The sequence below is a fragment of the Myxine glutinosa genome, chromosome 3 (genome assembly GCF_964187855.1).
Source record: "Myxine glutinosa chromosome 3, kmMyxGlut1.1, whole genome shotgun sequence".
NCBI lineage: Eukaryota > Metazoa > Chordata > Myxini > Myxiniformes > Myxinidae > Myxine > Myxine glutinosa.
The window spans coordinates 38,156,629-38,173,359 of record NC_136263.1 but is presented as its reverse complement, the minus strand read 5'-3'; the positions used below and the strand labels follow the sequence as shown (position 1 = coordinate 38,173,359).

At 48.1% G+C, this 16,731-nt stretch overlaps 1 protein-coding gene across 2 annotated transcripts in view; it reads left to right on the top strand.

The window, feature by feature from the left end:
* Positions 1–16,731, top strand: part of LOC137417138 (CMP-N-acetylneuraminate-beta-galactosamide-alpha-2,3-sialyltransferase 1) — a 213,464-nt gene that overhangs the window by 9,721 nt on the left and 187,012 nt on the right. Inside the window, exon 1 of one of the 2 annotated variants that reach the window (XM_078773902.1) lies at positions 14,317–14,457. The exons of the other annotated variant lie outside the window; for it this stretch is intronic. The gene's annotated coding sequence lies outside the window, so the exon portion shown is untranslated. Of the gene's footprint in view, positions 1–14,316; positions 14,458–16,731 lie in introns of those variants that run through there. 2 annotated transcript variants of the gene reach the window in all.

The window sequence follows — 16,731 nt, the reverse complement described above, 5'->3', positions numbered from 1 at the left end:
TAAATAAAAGGCAAATAAAACCCCCTGAGCTCTGGGACTAAAAGTAAAAAGACACAAAAGAGCAGACTTATCCTAGCAATTATTCTTACACAATCTTAAGACACAGAGAAAAACAATGTACCTGCATTCATTATGCAAAGAAAAAGAAAGAAGAAAACGAAAGAGGCAATCTGGAGTACCCTCGCTTTCCTCATCCAAACAGGAGGTTGGATCGGACCGAATAATATAATATAGGGGGGCATTCTCCAGACACGCGGGCATCCTCCAAGAATGTATGGCTTGCCCAAGACCCACAAAGAAAATGTCCCACTAAGACCGATATTGTCCAAGGATGGTTCAGCACAACATGAACTGGCCAAGTGGTTGGGAGAGGAACTGCAACCAGTACTGGATTCACTTTCACATTGCGTGATCAAAGAATCTTTCGCATTTGCACAAGCAATTTGTTCTACAACACCGACAAGTGCGGACAACATAATCACCTCCTTTGATATACAAAGTTTGTTCACAAATGTCCCACTGACGGAGACTATTGATATATGTGCACATCTGCTGTATCAGTGATCTGGAACAACCACAGATCTCAGAACAAGTCTTTGTGGAGTTAATGAACACAGCAACGAGGCAAGTTTTGACCTGTCAGATTTAACCTGTCTCCTTCCTCCAAATCCTGGTGGCGTCTGGTCAAATCCGTTTCTGGTGTTTGTTCCCCCTCAATCCCCTCCCTATATCAGGATGCCATGGAAAGGACAATCATCACGAAGGTTTGAAGAACAAATCAAACATACGATATCAAACGTGCAGTCACGGCTGAAAAATATTGCCACCCTTGCACTTTCTCAAATATCTCACAATTTTCTCTAAAAATAAGTTGAAATTAACAAAAGTATTTGGTCTCCACAATTCTTTATTTCACTGTTAATATTACAGAACCTTTGTTTTTGATTCAGAACCTAATATATCCTTTTAAATCAGAAAATAAAATGAAATGGCATTGACAAAATTATTGACACCCTAGACTTAATATTTGGTAGCACGGCCTTTGGACAAACTAACTGCAGTCAAGCGCTTCCTGTAGCAATGAATGAGCTTCCTACACCTATCTACTGGCAGTTTGGCCCACTCTTCTTGTGCAAACTGCTTCAGTTCTCCCAGATTTGAAGGGTGCCTTCTCCCAACTGCTGTTTTCAGATCTCCCCACAGGTGTTCAATGGGAGTTAGATCTGGACTCATTGCTGGCAACTTCAGAACAGTCCAGCGTTTTGTCTTGAACCATTCCTGGGTGCTTTTTGAAGTGTGTTTGGGGTCATTGTCCTGCTGCAACACCCATGACCTTCGACCCAGCTTTCTGACACTGGTTTGAACATTGTGCTCCAAAATGCCTTGGTAAACTCCCGATTTAATGATGCCCTGCACACATTCAAGGCACCCAGTGCCAGAGGCAGCACAGCAACCCCAAAACATCACTGAACCTCCTCCATGTTTGACTGTAGGGAAGGTGTTTTTTACTTTGAAGGCTTCATTTTGTTTTCTGTAAACATATAGGTGATGTGCTTTACCAAAAAGCTCTAATTTGGTCTCATCTGTCCACAGGACATTCTCCCAGAAGGATTTTGGCTTGTTCAGGTGTGTTTTGGAAAACTCCAGTCGGGCTTTCTTATGTCTCTCTCAGCAGTGGGGTCCTCCTGGGTCTCCTACCATAGAACCCCCTTTCATTGAGTGGGCGATGGATGGTGCGAGTTGAAACTGTCGTACCTTGTGTCTGAAGGTCAGCTTGAATTTGTTTGGCAGTTGATCAAGGTGCTTTCTCCAGCTATCGAACAATCCTTCGCTGCAATCATCGATCAAGTTTTCTCTTGCGGCCACGTCCAGGGTGGTTGGCTACAGTGCCATGGGCCTTAAACTTCCGGATAGCATTGCATACGGTGGACACAGGAACATCAAGGTCTCTGGAGATGGACTTGTAGCCGTGGGATTGTCCATGCTTGGCTATAATCTTGTGTATGGCCTCCTCAGACAATTCTCTGGTTTTCTTGCTTTTCTCCATCCTCATTGCGGTACACACAGCAACACAAACCAGCAGAGTGACTCCTTTTCTCTATTCAAACTGGTTGAATGATTGACTTTCATATTCCAGTCACCTGCAACTCACCACAGGTAAGTTCAATTCCCAAGTAAGGGAGAATCATCTGCTTGAAATCTAGTTATTTCTTACAACTTCTAAAAGGTGCCAATAATATTGTCCAGGCCATTTTAGGATTTCTGTGTGGAATAAGCTGAGAATTAATATTTTTTTCAGCTTTTTTTGTTTTACTGTATGAATGAATGAATGATCGTTTTAAGGCCATTTTTCCCCGCTAGAGCGGGGGTTAGCCTTGCGGGCCCCATTTCAATCATGGTTCTGTGGGAGCTGTGCTCGCACGATAAAATCGGACAAAATGGACGACGCCAGGAATTAGGTTTCTCTGAGCTATTTATTCCCAGCTCACTCAAACGAACTCCAAAGCACTGAATCAACCCATCGAACGGGCGGCAATATATATCAGAAACTCAACACACAAAAGCCACGCCTCTCAGGCGGGGCATGGTATGCAAATAGATAAGCCACGCCTCTCAACGGGGCGTGGTATGCAGGGCAAGCGTTCGCCTGGTAAAGGCAAGTCTCAACACGCCTGGGCGAGTCCGGACACGTGACCGCTCGCCGGTTGCGTCATCGGCCGGTGCAGGGTAATTGTGTCATGCTACCGGTAACCGCTACACGCACCCCCCCAGAATTAACATGCACCGGGAGAGTCAGTTTGAGGGGGGTCTTGATGACCCGGCCGAAACGACCCCTGACGATTCGTGTGGGGGTGGTAGGTGGCGGGGCGGTGGATGGTCGGGCGGGGGGCCTGGTTGACGGGGGACGGCCCTGACGTGGAGGAAGGGCCAACCGTGGACGTTGGTCGAGGTCCAAATGGGCCGGCTTGAGGCGGTCCACGGAGATGCGGTCTGCCTTGCCGCCGATGTCGATGGTGAACGACTTGTCGTCCCTCTTCAGGACCCGGAAAGGTCCATCGTATGGCGGCTGGAGCGGTCCCCGGTGTGCGTCGTGCCAGATAAAAACGTACTCCGCAGTGCGAAGTGCTGGGGGGACGTGGGGTTGGGGGCAGCCGTGGTGGGACGTGGGCACGGGGGCAAATCTCCTGGCGGCCTCCTGGAGGACCGAGCGTTGGCGAGCCGCGGACCAGGGGCCGGTGGTGTCAGGGATGAATTCGCCCGGCACGCGCAGTGTGTGGCCGTAGACCAGCTCGGCGGTGGAAGCCTGGAGGTCCTCTTTAGTGGCCGTTTGGATGCCCAATAGGACCCACGGGAGCCTGTAGGCCCAACCGTCATCCTGGAGGCTGGCCCTGAGAGCGGCCTTCATCGAGCGGTGGAACCGCTCGCACAAGCCGTTGGCTTGGGGGTGGTAGGCCGTGGTGCGGTGAAGCTTGACCCCCAAGGCCTGGGCGACCGCGCCCCAAAGCTCGGAGGTGAATTGCGGGCCTCTATCGGAGGAGATGTCTGAGGGGGCGCCGAAACGGGCAATCCAGGTGCCAATGAAGGCCTGTGCCACGTCGGCAGATGATGTTGATGCCAGCGGGACGGCCTCCGGCCACCTGGTGGTCCTGTCCACCATTGTGAGGAGGTGGGTGAAGCCCCGCGAGGAGGGAAGGGGTCCCACCAGGTCCACATTGACGTGGTCGAAGCACCGCGCGGGCACGTCGAATGGTGCCAATGGGACCTGGGTGTGCCGGTGGACCTTCGCGCGCTGGCAGGCAACACAGGTATTGGCCCAGTCGTGGACGTCTTTACGGAGCCCGTGCCAGACGAATTTCGCTGCCACGAGCTTCTGTGATGCTTTCCGGCCCGGGTGGGAAAGGCCGTGGAGGGCGTCAAAAATGTGCCGCCGCCATCCGGTGGGCACGATGGGGCGAGGTTGGCCCAGGGAGACGTCACACAGGAGAACTGTGCCTGTGTCCTCGAAGGGGACGTCGGCCAACCGCAGGCCTGTGTCCGCTGTCCGGAGGGCTTGCACCGTGGGGTCGGCGGTCTGGTCGGCCGCCATGCGGATGAAGTCCACACCCAGGTGGACGGCGTTTGCACCAGACCGGGAGAGGCAATCGGCCACAGCGTTGTCCTTGCCCGCGACATGCCAGATGTCCGTCGTAAATTCGGACACGGCGGAGAGGTGGCGCTGCTGGCGGGCCGACCACGGCTCCATAACCTTGGCCCTGGCAAAGACCAGGGGTTTGTGGTCCACAAACGCCGTGAACGGGCGGCCCTCCAAAAGATGGCGGAAGTGGGGAACAGCCAGGTAAAGGCCGAGGAGCTCGCGGTCGAAAGCGCTATACTTGCGCTCGTTAGGGCGAAGCTGCCGGCTGAAGAAGGCCAGCGGTTGCCAAGCTCTGTTCACCCACTGTTCATACACTGCGCCCACCACGTAGTCGGAAGCGTCCGTGGTAAGGGCGATGGGTGCGTCGAGCGCCGGGTGCACCAGCATGGTCGCGTTGGCGAGGGCCAGCTTAGCGCCCGTGAACGCCGCGTCCATCTCTGTGGTCCAGGCGACGACATGCTTGGCTGGCTTGCCCCGGAGGGCTTCGTACAGGGGGCGCATGAGTTGGGCGGCGCGAGGCACGAACCGGTGGTAGAAATTTACCATCCCCAAAAATTCCTGTAGGGCCTTGATGGAGCGAGGGCGTGGGAAACTTGTAACTGCCTCCACCTTGGTAGGCAGCGGGACGGCCCCGCGCTTCGTGATGCGGTGCCCCAGGAAGTCGACCAAAAGGTGTAATTACAGCCGTCTTCGGAATGTCGGCCGGCCGGACAGGTACCTGGTGGTAGCCCCGAATGAGGTCGACCTTGGAGAAGATCACCCGCCCCACCAAACGGGCGGAAAAGTCCTGTATGTGTGGTATCGGGTACCGGTCGGGGGTGGTGGCGTCATTGAGGCGGTGGTAATCGCCGCATGGTCGCCATCCGCCACCCGGTTTGGGCACGATGTGCAGGGGTGAGGCCCACATGCTATTCGAGCGCCGCACAATTCCCAATCGCTCCAGCACGTCGAATTCCGCCTTCGCTACGGTGAGTTTGGCCGGGTCGAGGCGGCGAGCCCTGGCGTAGACCGGTGGACCTGTGGTCGGGATGTGGTGTTCGACGCCGTGCTTGACGGCGACGGCCGAAAACGTCGGCTGCGTGAGGGCGGGAAACTCGGCGAGTAGGCGGGTGAAATCATCCACGGCCGGGAGCGCGCAGGCTAGCTCGGTCGGAGCGGAGCCGCTCAATGAGCAAGCGAGCGAGCTGAAGGTCTCCGCGTTGATGAGCCGACGCCGTTTGACGTCGACCAAAAGCCCATGCGCGCAAAGAAAATCTGCACCCAGCAAGGCCATGGGCACGTTCGCTGTGATGAAGTCCCACCTGAAGCGCTGGCCCCCAAAGCAGAATGCGACGCCGCGCGAACCGAAGGTGCGGATGGAGGAACCGTTTGCGGCGACCAAAGCGGGGCGCAAAGCGTGGCCTGTTTGTCCTCCACCGAGGCGGGTATCACGCTCAGCTGAGCGCCGGTGTCACACAAAAAATGCCGCCCGGACTCCGTGTCCGTGATAAAACAGAAGGCTGCCTGAATGGCCGACGCTCATGGCAGGCAGCGAGCGCCGGCCTGGTCGTTTCCCGATCCGCCGAAAGTGCATGGTGGGTGGCACGTTCTGGCCTTCTGCCCGAACCTGGCATGGTAATAGCACATGGTCCGCTCTTGTGGAGGCTCTGGCGGTCGAGTCGGGTTCGGTCGACGGGGCGTCGCGGCGGCCGCTGCCGCCAGTGGTGCTGACTCGGCTGGTGGAGTCGCCGGTCATGGCGCGGGCGTTGCCTCGGTCGGCCCAGGGTCCCAGGCGGCCGCTCCGACGTGCCGCCTGGCCGAGCAAAATTTATCGGCCTCCTTGGCCAGGGCGCGAGGGTCCGTGATGGGCGAATTAGCCAAAGCTAACCGTACCTGCCCGGGTAGCGGCTGGAGGAACAGCTCACGGAAGAGGAAGTCCGGGCTGTGGTCACCGAGAAGAGCAAGCATGTGGTCCATGCTTTCGGACGGATGGGCCTCGCCCAGCTCCGGGAGGTCGAGTAGTTGTCGTGCGCGTTCGGTCTCCGTGAGTCCAAACGCACCGAGGAGTAGGTCTTTGAGCGCGCCGTATTTGTCGGCGTTCGGCGGGTGCTGGAGGAAGCTCAGAACCCGGGCAGCGGAGGAGGCGGTGAGCGCAGAGACCACATGGTGGTAGCGCGTCGTGTCCTCCGTGATGTTCCGCAGGGCGAATTGAGAATCGGCTTGAGCAAACCAAACGGCCGCATGAGATTCCCAAAAGCCCGGGAGCTTCAAAGCTACAGCTGACTCCATCGCCTTGTTCGTAGAAAGGGGTTCACCAATTGTGGGAGCTGTGCTCGCACGATAAAATCGGACAAAATGGACGACGCCAGGAATTAGGTTTCTCTGAGCTATTTATTCCCGGCTCACTCAAACGAACTCCAAAGCACTGAATCAGCCCATCGAACGGGCGGCAATATATATCAGAAACTCAACACACAAAAGCCACGCCTCTCAGGTGGGGCGTGGTATGCAAATAGATAAGCCACGCCTCTCAATGGGGCGTGGTATGCAGGGCAAGCGTTCGCCCGGTAAAGGCAAGTCTCAACACGCCCGGGCGAGTCCGGACACGTGACCGCTCGCGTCATCGGCCGGTGTAGGGTAATTGTGTCATGCTACCGGTAACCACTACAGTTCCCTGTTTTGAGGCAATGATTTTTATGGCCGGATGCCCTTCCTGACGCCAACCCTTGGTCACGCTCTTACGATGCGCAGGGATACAGTGTGCATATTCTAAATCGGGGTACACACCGTGATCATTCATCCCAGCAAGCTGGTACTCAATTTGCCGACCTTGGAAGGATGACAGGCTGAGTCAACCCCCCTGGCGTTAATTCAGCGATCGACCGGGATTCGAACCCAGGATCCTAGGATCCCAAGCCGGCACCCTAACCGCTAAGCCAACACCAGGCTGTAAACAAAAGAAATACATATGTGGATACCAAATGGATATTTTGGGTCTAAAGGGTCTTTAAGGGTCTTCGGGGTCTTCAGTGTGTTTTGGGTCTTCAGGGTGTTTTGGGTCTTCAGGGTCTTTTGGGTCTTCATGGTCTTTTGGGTCTTCGAGGCCATTTGGGTCTTCAGGGTCCTTTTGGATCCTCAGGGCCTTTAATGGTATTTTGGGTCGTTGGGGGTATTTTGGGTCTTTGGGGGTGTTTTGGGTCTTTTGGGTCTTCAGGGTCTCTTTGGTCTTCAGGGTATTTTGGGTCCTCAAGGGTATTTTGGGTCTTCAGGGGTCTTGGTGGTCTTAAGGGTCTTGGGGGACTTAAAGGGTCGTCAAAGGTGTGAGGGTTCTCAGCAGTCTAAACGTAGTTAAGAGTTCACGGACTGTGTTTTGGGTGGTAATTTATTTGAAGAAGAATAAGACGTTTTGGTTGCATTTAAACATACATAAGCATATACGTTTGGTCTCTTAAAATACGAGTACACCCGCTAACTACGGAAGGGGCAGGAAGGGTCATTCCTCTTTGGGGTATATAGATTACAGTCGATCTATGGTCTGGTCTCAAAAACATTGGGTCTGTGTTCATTTACCAAGTTTCTTGTAGAGAGATCGTTAAGTGGTTGAAGCATTCGAGCAAGCACTCCATGCAAAACCCTTAATGAACGGCTGGCTTGGCAAGCGCTAGCAAGCTGCTTGGTAAATGAGCACATCCCGGTCTTCCTCGCTTTCAGTTTCGTATTAAACAGAAGGAGTGAGTTTCAAATGTTCACTACGAAAAACGCCACGGTAGAGGAAGGAAGGGTCATGTTATTAATCCAACACTTATGGGGTACCTAGAGTACAGTAGATCTTCGCTCAGTTCTTTAAGTGAAACGTACCTCAAGCATGTCGGGATTCCTCCAAATTTCTTCATTTAGTGTTATAAACAGCATCAGCGACTGTTTAAAAAGCAAATCATACGTGTTTGTGGTTCATAATATTTTTACTGTTCATTAATGTTCATTACCTCTGGTAGAGGCCGTTGCTCCCACGAGAAACGCCATGATAAGGCCAGATAAAAAAAAAGAGTTGGTGATCGTCCCCGCCCGACCCTACGAAACACACCCGACCCGAAACTTTTTTTATTTTTTATTTTGAAAAAAATCATTAAAAAACGATCTTTTCGCAGTCAAATTTGGCGCCGTTCTGCACCGCATGCGCAGTGCGTGCTGCGCAGAGCGTCGCAAGTGCCTCGGGCAACTTCACCCATTTTACGTTGGCCATTCATGGCGGCTATTGTGTGAGATTTTTCCCGCTGAAATCTATTGATTCGTGCTAGAATCGGCTTGAAATGCCTATTGTGATCGCATCAATAGCCCGTGAGGGCTCTTCCAAGATGGTGAAGGACTGGTTTGCGTGCAATATCGAGTTGGATGTGACAATCTCGGGACTTCTATGCAGAGTTCTCAGACGGCAAGTATGATGGGGATAGGGAGCCATTGCCTGACGATACACGCGGTACTTTTGTCAAAGTATTCGCCGGCCCCAGTAAAACTGACGTGACGAAAGTTTCACCAGCTTGCAAAGTTTCTGATGTGACAAAGACTCTTGGCTCATTTCTCAAATTTGTGTTGGCTGCAGACACGGCCACGGATCACAGGATGGAACCCGATAGTCGACCAACTGTTTTTAGTGTCCTCATGAATGCTGCCCACGATGATGCTTCTTGTACTTGCTTGCCACCTATATTCAGACTCGCTGATCTTTATGTTCGTGCCAATCTGAACTGTGCTTCCCCTATAGAACTAGCGTACTACTCTGCTGGCTATGAAATGCTCTGCGTCCACTGTGGTACTGAGGAGAATTTGGTTGAAAAGGCTGGGCAATACCCTCAATGTAACATTTGTACTGCAAAGCCAGTACCAAAGCGTGGCAGAAATCTTGTTCAACATGCTCAATAGTTTCAAGGTGCCAAGGGCATGGTGTTTATCTGTTTTTCCGATGTCATGGTGTATATACATGTACAGGTGTCTTGCCCTTTCACTACCAAGCTCAGCTAGGACATTCAACATCATCCAAAATCACACAAACACTGTTTCATAGAGATTTGGGCAATGTCTGTAAATCTGTGAGATGAATGAAGAAATTAAATCATTTTGAGGAGAAAGGAGTCTTTATTTCATATTTTTCCATGTCAACAAAACTCAATGGAAAGTAGGAAAAAAAAAACCCAAAAAATACCTCCCTCCCTACCCGAACTTTTGAGAAAAAAGGACGATCACCAACTCTTTTTTTTAATCTGGCCTAAGCTATTTATATACGTTGACTCACATTGTGTAACCAAACTTCATTGTGTAACCCTTAGTCATCCTGTCAAGTTGGGTTGAGATTGGATAAGTAAGAACGGAATGTATCAGGGTCAAAATTCATCAGACAGACAGACAGAGAGACACCAAATGGTGTATTTTAATATGAAGATGTCGTGTTTGTTTTCCTGTATATTAAAGTTCTGTAGTACCAAACATCTGTTTATTTATCTTCGAATAACTTCGATAATGATACCTGTGGTCTGTGGAGACACTCACGAACCTCATGGATATGGCGACGAGCTTCGGACACGTGCTTCCGGTCGACACGGGTCTATCTCACCAGAAGACAGGACCATGCCGCGATTCCCCTCGATGGAAAGGAAAGTATTCTGCCCGAACCCAAGGCCATATCAGCGATCAACTGGAGAGAGATTCCAGCCCATGCAACAAGTACAGATCTCATAACCATTACCCGAGCCCACAAGAATACTCTAATGGTTTCTCAACACAGTCTCCAACACCAGATGAAAGAAAGTCTGTTCGTTTCTGTGATTGCTATGTCTGTCATCAGTCTACTCATTTTGCTCGCTACTGTCCAGAGTACCAAACACAACGCACCTATGCAGTGAAAAGATGGTCGACCAAACAACAAAAACAATAAACTGGAACATGGCATCAACAAAAACAATGGGTTAGAACATGGCAACAACAAAAACAATGGATTAGAACATGTCAACAACAAAAACTGGGTTAGAATATGGCAACAACAAAAACAATGGATTAGAACATGTCAACAACAAAAACAATGGATTAGAGCATGTCAACAACAAAAACAATGGGTTAGAACATGGCAACAACAAAAACAATGGATTAGAACATGTCAACAACAAAAACAATGGGTTAGAACATGGCAACAACAAATACAATGGATTAGAACATGCCCACAACAAAAAACAATGGGTTAGAACATGGCAACAACAAAAACAATGGATTAGAACATGTCCACAAAAACAAACAAACAATGGGTTAGAACATGGCAACAACAAAAACAATGGGTTAGAACATGGCAACAACAAAAACAATGGGTTAGAACATGGCAACAACAAAAACAATGGGTTAGAACATGGCAACAACAAATACAATGGATTAGAACATGTAAACAACAAAAACAATGGATTAGAACATGTCAACAACAAAAACAATGGGTTAGAACATGGCAACAACAAATACAATGGATTAGAACATGGCCACAAAAAAAAACAATGGGTTAGAACACGGCAACAACAAAAACAATGGGGTATAACATGGCAACAACAAAAACAATGGGGTAGAACATGGCAACAACAAAAACAATGGGTTAGAACATGGCAACAACAAATACAATGGATTAGAACATGTAAACAACAAAAACAATGGGTTAGAACATGGCAACAACAAATACAATGGATTAGAACATGGCCACAAAAAAAAAACAATGGGTTAGAACACGGCAACAACAAAAACAATGGGGTAGAACATGGCAACAACAAAAACAATGGGTTAGAACATGGCAACAACAAATACAATGGATTAGAACATGTCCACAACAAAAAACAATGGGTTAGAACGTGGCAACAACAAAAACAATGGATTAGAACATGTCCACAACAAAAAACAATGGGTTAGAACATGTCAACAGGACTGTGTTGCGTCCAATATTGTTCTTGGTATATATCGATGATCTCCCTGATTGTATTCTTTCTCAATTAAGCATTTACGCTGATGACGCAACACGATACGACCTATCCAGAAACCTTGTCTCCTCCTACCTGTAACTATGCCAGTAACCCTCTCAATCAGAACCGAGAGAGTGTGATAAACTGTGGAAAAGACTGGCTTTTTACTTTCAACCAAAAAAGTTTGATGTGTCGAGTTCAAGATCACCTTGTTTTCCAACCTTGTCTGACTGCATCGTTCCTGGGCCATTTAAACCCTGGGTGATTTATTTATCACAACAGTCCTGTGAACAGACTGCGCAGGGAGGCAGGTGGAGTTTATTTTTCTCGACTCCATTCACATCAAATTGCACTTTGTGCCTGTTGGTGAGTGTTCTGAATGTGGACACTTCCCTTTTCCCTGCCACAAAGCCCTCCCCCTTCCTTAAAGCCTCAGCACGTGCATTTCTTTATCGGAACAAACAGTTTCAGCAGGAAATTGTGTTATCACAGTCAGCATGAAAGTGGTGCTTGCAGAGTTCAATATTTAAGCCAATGACCTCACCAGCAACTGAATTACGTACCAAGATCTGGAAACGTTTGTAAAATGTCTCGTGTCTATACCATTGTTCATTGTTGTGGTGGTTTGGGATCCCATTGTTGGGTCAGGGTTACTTTTATTCAAACTAGTCATGCCTCCCGTCATTTTGCTAACTTGTTTGATCAAAAGAGCATTTTGTACTTGTCACAAACATATTGCATGTCCATCTGTGAATGTCATCATATAGAAATATTTCATAAACACGCAATTGTTGTCGTTGTTGTTTGTTGTGCTCCTTAGTGAGCTCTTATATATTTTTTATTGCTTTGAGAAGTAACAAGTCAGGAGATGACGATGGTTCACGAGCGAGCGGTATTCAATGACAAAGGATGGACTATAACCGAAACAGGCCCAGACAGGCCAGGCTCGGGAATGTCAAAACGAAGGTTACTGACATTGAAATGAGATAGAAAATAATGTATAATCAGTTATGAGGTTAGTTAGCGACACAATACCGAAAATTCGGTGAAAAATGAAAAAAAAAAAAAAAAAAAAAGGAAAAATCGAGCTCTGTGGGGCTAGACACATGACATTGGCCTAACCAAATATCGAAACCCCTGTCAGATTCCACCAAACACCTCGGAGAAGATGTAGCTTGAAATCGATTACCCCCTAAAAAGACATCTTTTTCGGGCGTGGCTCCGCCCACAATGGACGCAATACGCCCACTCCAGGCAGGACACAACTAGATCATGATATCAACCTCCCACCCAAGTTTCATCAAGACCGGATGATATCATCGGGTAGTTATGCTGCGGACAGACAGACAGACACACACACAGACAGACAGACACACACACATGACGAATATAGTGGTCACTTGATAACTCGTGAACCAATTATTATATTTCCTTTTGTATGCTCCTCCCCCGTGGCCTTGTAAAGTGTTCCTGCTGTTGCAGAATAATAAATGTTTCTGTTGGAAGCGCTATATTAAAGCTCAAGGTCCCGCTTCTACTTCCTCAATCACAGAAACAGGCTTTCAACCCATAAAGCCCATCAGGCCACAATCGCGGCCGAAGCGCACAGGTCAACCGGCCACGATTGCGGCCCTACCAAATATGGTCATTATATGGGCGTGTTCAATTACTATTTGTATGCAAATTAGTTTAAACTGACGTCCACCCAAAGAACGAATCATGACCTTTCTTGAAATACTTAACTTATGTATAATACTGAAATTATGAAACTAATGAAATTATGAAAACTTATGAAACTTATGAAACTTTATGAGGAATGTAACTTACGAAAGCTTGCTTCTAATTGGCTGATCACAAAAAAGCATTTCTGGGTTACTAACCAGTAAATCCAGCACTTTATGGGTTAAAAGAGGAAAGTAAGTGTGATTAAAGGAACGATTTTTGTTCCAAGCAAATAGATTATTAATTTTCCAACCAAATAAATGGATTATTACCTTTTCAAGGGTACCCTTTTGTATTATTGTATGACAGTAGACGCTCTTTTGAATAAAGTGTTACGGACGGAGAAACTTGGCTCCTTTTATATACAAATGGGGCAAAGAATCCCATGATTTGTTATGATATATCTGTCATGGATCTCATGTTTTGTTATCTGTTGCGATGGATGTAAGGGAGGTCATATTGTAAGGGAGGCTGCCTTCATTGGCAGCTTGATGGAATACTGCTCTCCACTTTGGGCTGGCACCTCTAACTCACACATTGCCCTTATTGATTTTCTGTAAAGCAAGGCCCACAAAATCATTGTGATCTCCCGTGACGAAGCTGAGTGTCTAGGCCTGTTACTTTGCATCGCAGACACGTTGGTGACCTCTTTGTATTATACCCGGTCTTGCACCACTTGCCCTCTCTTGGCTCTGTCCCTCCCAGGTTTCTGCAGGGCCTACATGGTCTGCCAGTACAACCATCTTCTTGTTAAACTCCCAAAATCCAGGCTCACTGCTTACCTCCACTAATTTATTCCTCTTTTCTCTCGCATGTGGCCAAAACTTATGCAGCCTGTTTGCTCCCATTCTTCCTGCCAGAGCTTAAAGACAGTTGTTCACCTCTACCGCCATCCATACACATGATCTTCCCCAAATGACCCCATTCCCAAGTACTCCCTTTTTCCAGATAATTGTGATTTATCCCCCTGTCCTTCATGTTTTCATTTGTTAGTTGTCGATTGGTTTGCCCCTCTTGTTTTTTATCCCCACTTTCCTCTTTCTCTTCTTGCTGTGTTTCATTCTTCGTTGTGATGCTTCTTGTCCCCCAGCTCCAAGTGTCCTCCTCCCCCCCCCCCCCCCCCCCCAATTGATCTCACTCTCACTTCTACTCTGCTGTTGGTGTTTCCATCTTTTCATTTTGCTTCGTTACTTTTCTGCTCTAGCTCTACCACGAGCCTCAATCATGTATACAAAAAAGAGGAGGAACGATAAGCCACTGATGGTGAGAGGAGAGAAGCAAGGAGTGTAACTGAATTCAGGGAAGCCTTTCAGAGAGAGGGATGCATTTGTGTCAGGCCCACAGTGGAGAGGCCAGTTCATCGCTTTCCTGCCTTGCTCGGCTGGGCTACCGCATGCTTGGTGTGCTATGCCTTTGGTTCATGGGTCTAGAGGTGTTCTCAGGGTGTGCTGAATGTGGGGAATTGACCATGTTATTGGGGTGCGATTCTGTGGTGTAGGAGTCAGACTGCTTCCCATCACGAACCAGCTGACCCTCCGCTGGAATCCATCAACTCTTTCATGCTAAGGATTGTTTGCTTATGGAACATGCCACCTCTACACATGCTCAGCAGCTCCGTGAATAAACCCTGAAACCCAGGTGAACACCATAGCAGTGAAATCAAATACTCCCGATACCATCAATCCCCATTCCTAAGTGCAGACATAATTAATGCATTGCAATTCCACCTCGTGTACACCGTCCTTGTATCGAATGTGGGAAAGTGATGAGTACCTGTGTATAAAGGAATAATTGAGTTCAGGAAATTACCGATCGTTTGACTTTAGAAAGATATTTATCGAATTCGCTGTGGGACTAACTGTCATTAATACATTGATACATTGCTAGAGGGGCCCACCTAGCAACCCTCCCTCCCCCCAACCAATCAACGAAACTGTATTCTTTTGAAAGTTCGAAATGTACTGTTTGAGAAATTATATGTTAACATGCGATAAATTGGGACTTAGTATGGATTTTGATAGACTGAAAGTTGCTATTTCCTCTGTTATGCTGGTATATTGGTTATACTGTTATGTACAGATTGTTATATTGTTATGATGGTATATTGGTTATTTTGGATGTTATGATGGTTATACACGATGGTATACAAAAGCGGCGGATTTTGTTTTTTAATCCAACCAAAGATGGCTGACGAACAGCCTTTAACTACAGTGCATTCAGAAAGTATTCAGACCCCTTCACTTTTTTCACATTTTGTTGTGTTGCAGCAGCACCACAACAACAACATGCATTTTAAGGCCATTTTCCCTGCTAGAGCGGGGGTTAGCCTTGCGGTCCCCATGACAATCTTCTCCATTTTGCCCTATTTTCTGCATCTCCCCTTGTTAACCCCCTTGCCGGCATTTCTTCTTCCACCATCTTTAGCCAAGTCTTTCTCGGTCTTCCCCGTCCTCTACTTCCTTCTACATTCATTTCCATCACTCTTCTCAACCAGTCACTTTCATCCTTCCTCAACACATGACCAAACTATCTCAACCTGTTCCTCTTCACAGCATCAATCACAGGCTCTATTCCCATCATCTTTCGCAATTCATCATTTGTCTTTCTCTCTCTCAACGATACTCCGCACATCCACCGAACCATTCGCATTTCCACCCTTTCCAGCCTTCGTTGCTGCTCTACGTTCATTACCCATATCTCGCTCCCATAAATCAGAACACTTCTCACACATGCAGCATACACCTTTCTCTTCAGCTTCAACGACACTCCCCTCCTCATCAGCACGCCACTCAGTTCCCGAAACTTCTTCCATGCACATCTCACTCTTGCAACCGTTGCCGAGTCTGATCCACCTTCTCCATTCAGCATGTCTCCGAGGTAGCAAAATGTTTTCACACCTTCCAGCTTCACGCCGTCTCCAAGATCCAACTCAACATTTCCTCCATCTGCAGCTCCCTCTGTGCACACCTTACATTTGAATGTAGCTGCCATACTGGTTAATGACCCTCTCAGACCAATACATTTTTGATGAACCCACTCAGCGCACATTGTACACTGAATGGAGTTCACGCCGACACCCTTCCTGCACACAGCAGAAGGCCACTTCCCAGTTCTTTCCAACTCACCACATGCTTTACCACTTGCCATCACCTTCGTCTTTCCTATATTCACGTTCAGACCTTTTGTCTCCATACATTCCTTCCACTTGTTCATCTTTTCCTTCAGTCCATCCATACTTTCCGCAATCAACACCAGATCATCTGCATACTACAACTCCCACGGTAAACCCTCCTTTACGTTCTGAGCCAGCACCTCCATCACAGCTACAAATAGTAGTGGACTTAGTACCGACCCCTGATGCACTCCCACCTTCACCTCAAACTCACCACTGTTCCCATCCTTCGTCCTTACAGCTGTGCGCGCTCTTTTGTACATTGCCATCACTACTCTGATCAACCATTCCTCCACTCCTAACTTCCTCAAAGCCTTAGGTTGCAGCCTTATGCTGAAATCGTTTAAGTTCATTTTTTCCCTCATCAATCTACACTCAATACCCCATAATGACAAAGAGAAAACACGAATTTACAAAGTTTTGCAAATTTATTAAAAATAAAAAACTTAAATATCACATTGACATAAGTATTCATACACTTTGCTATGACACTTGAAATTTAGCTCAGGTGCCTCCCATTTCTCTTGATCATCTTTGAGATGTTTATTCACCTTGATTGGAGTCCACCTGTGGTAAATTCAATTGATTGGACATGATTTGGAAAGGCACACACCTGTCTATATAAGGTCTCACAGCTGACAATGCGTATCAGAACAAAAACCAAGCCATGAGGTCGAAGGAACTGCCTGCAGAGCTCAGAGACAGGATTGTTTCGAGGCACAGATCTGGGGAAGCCTACA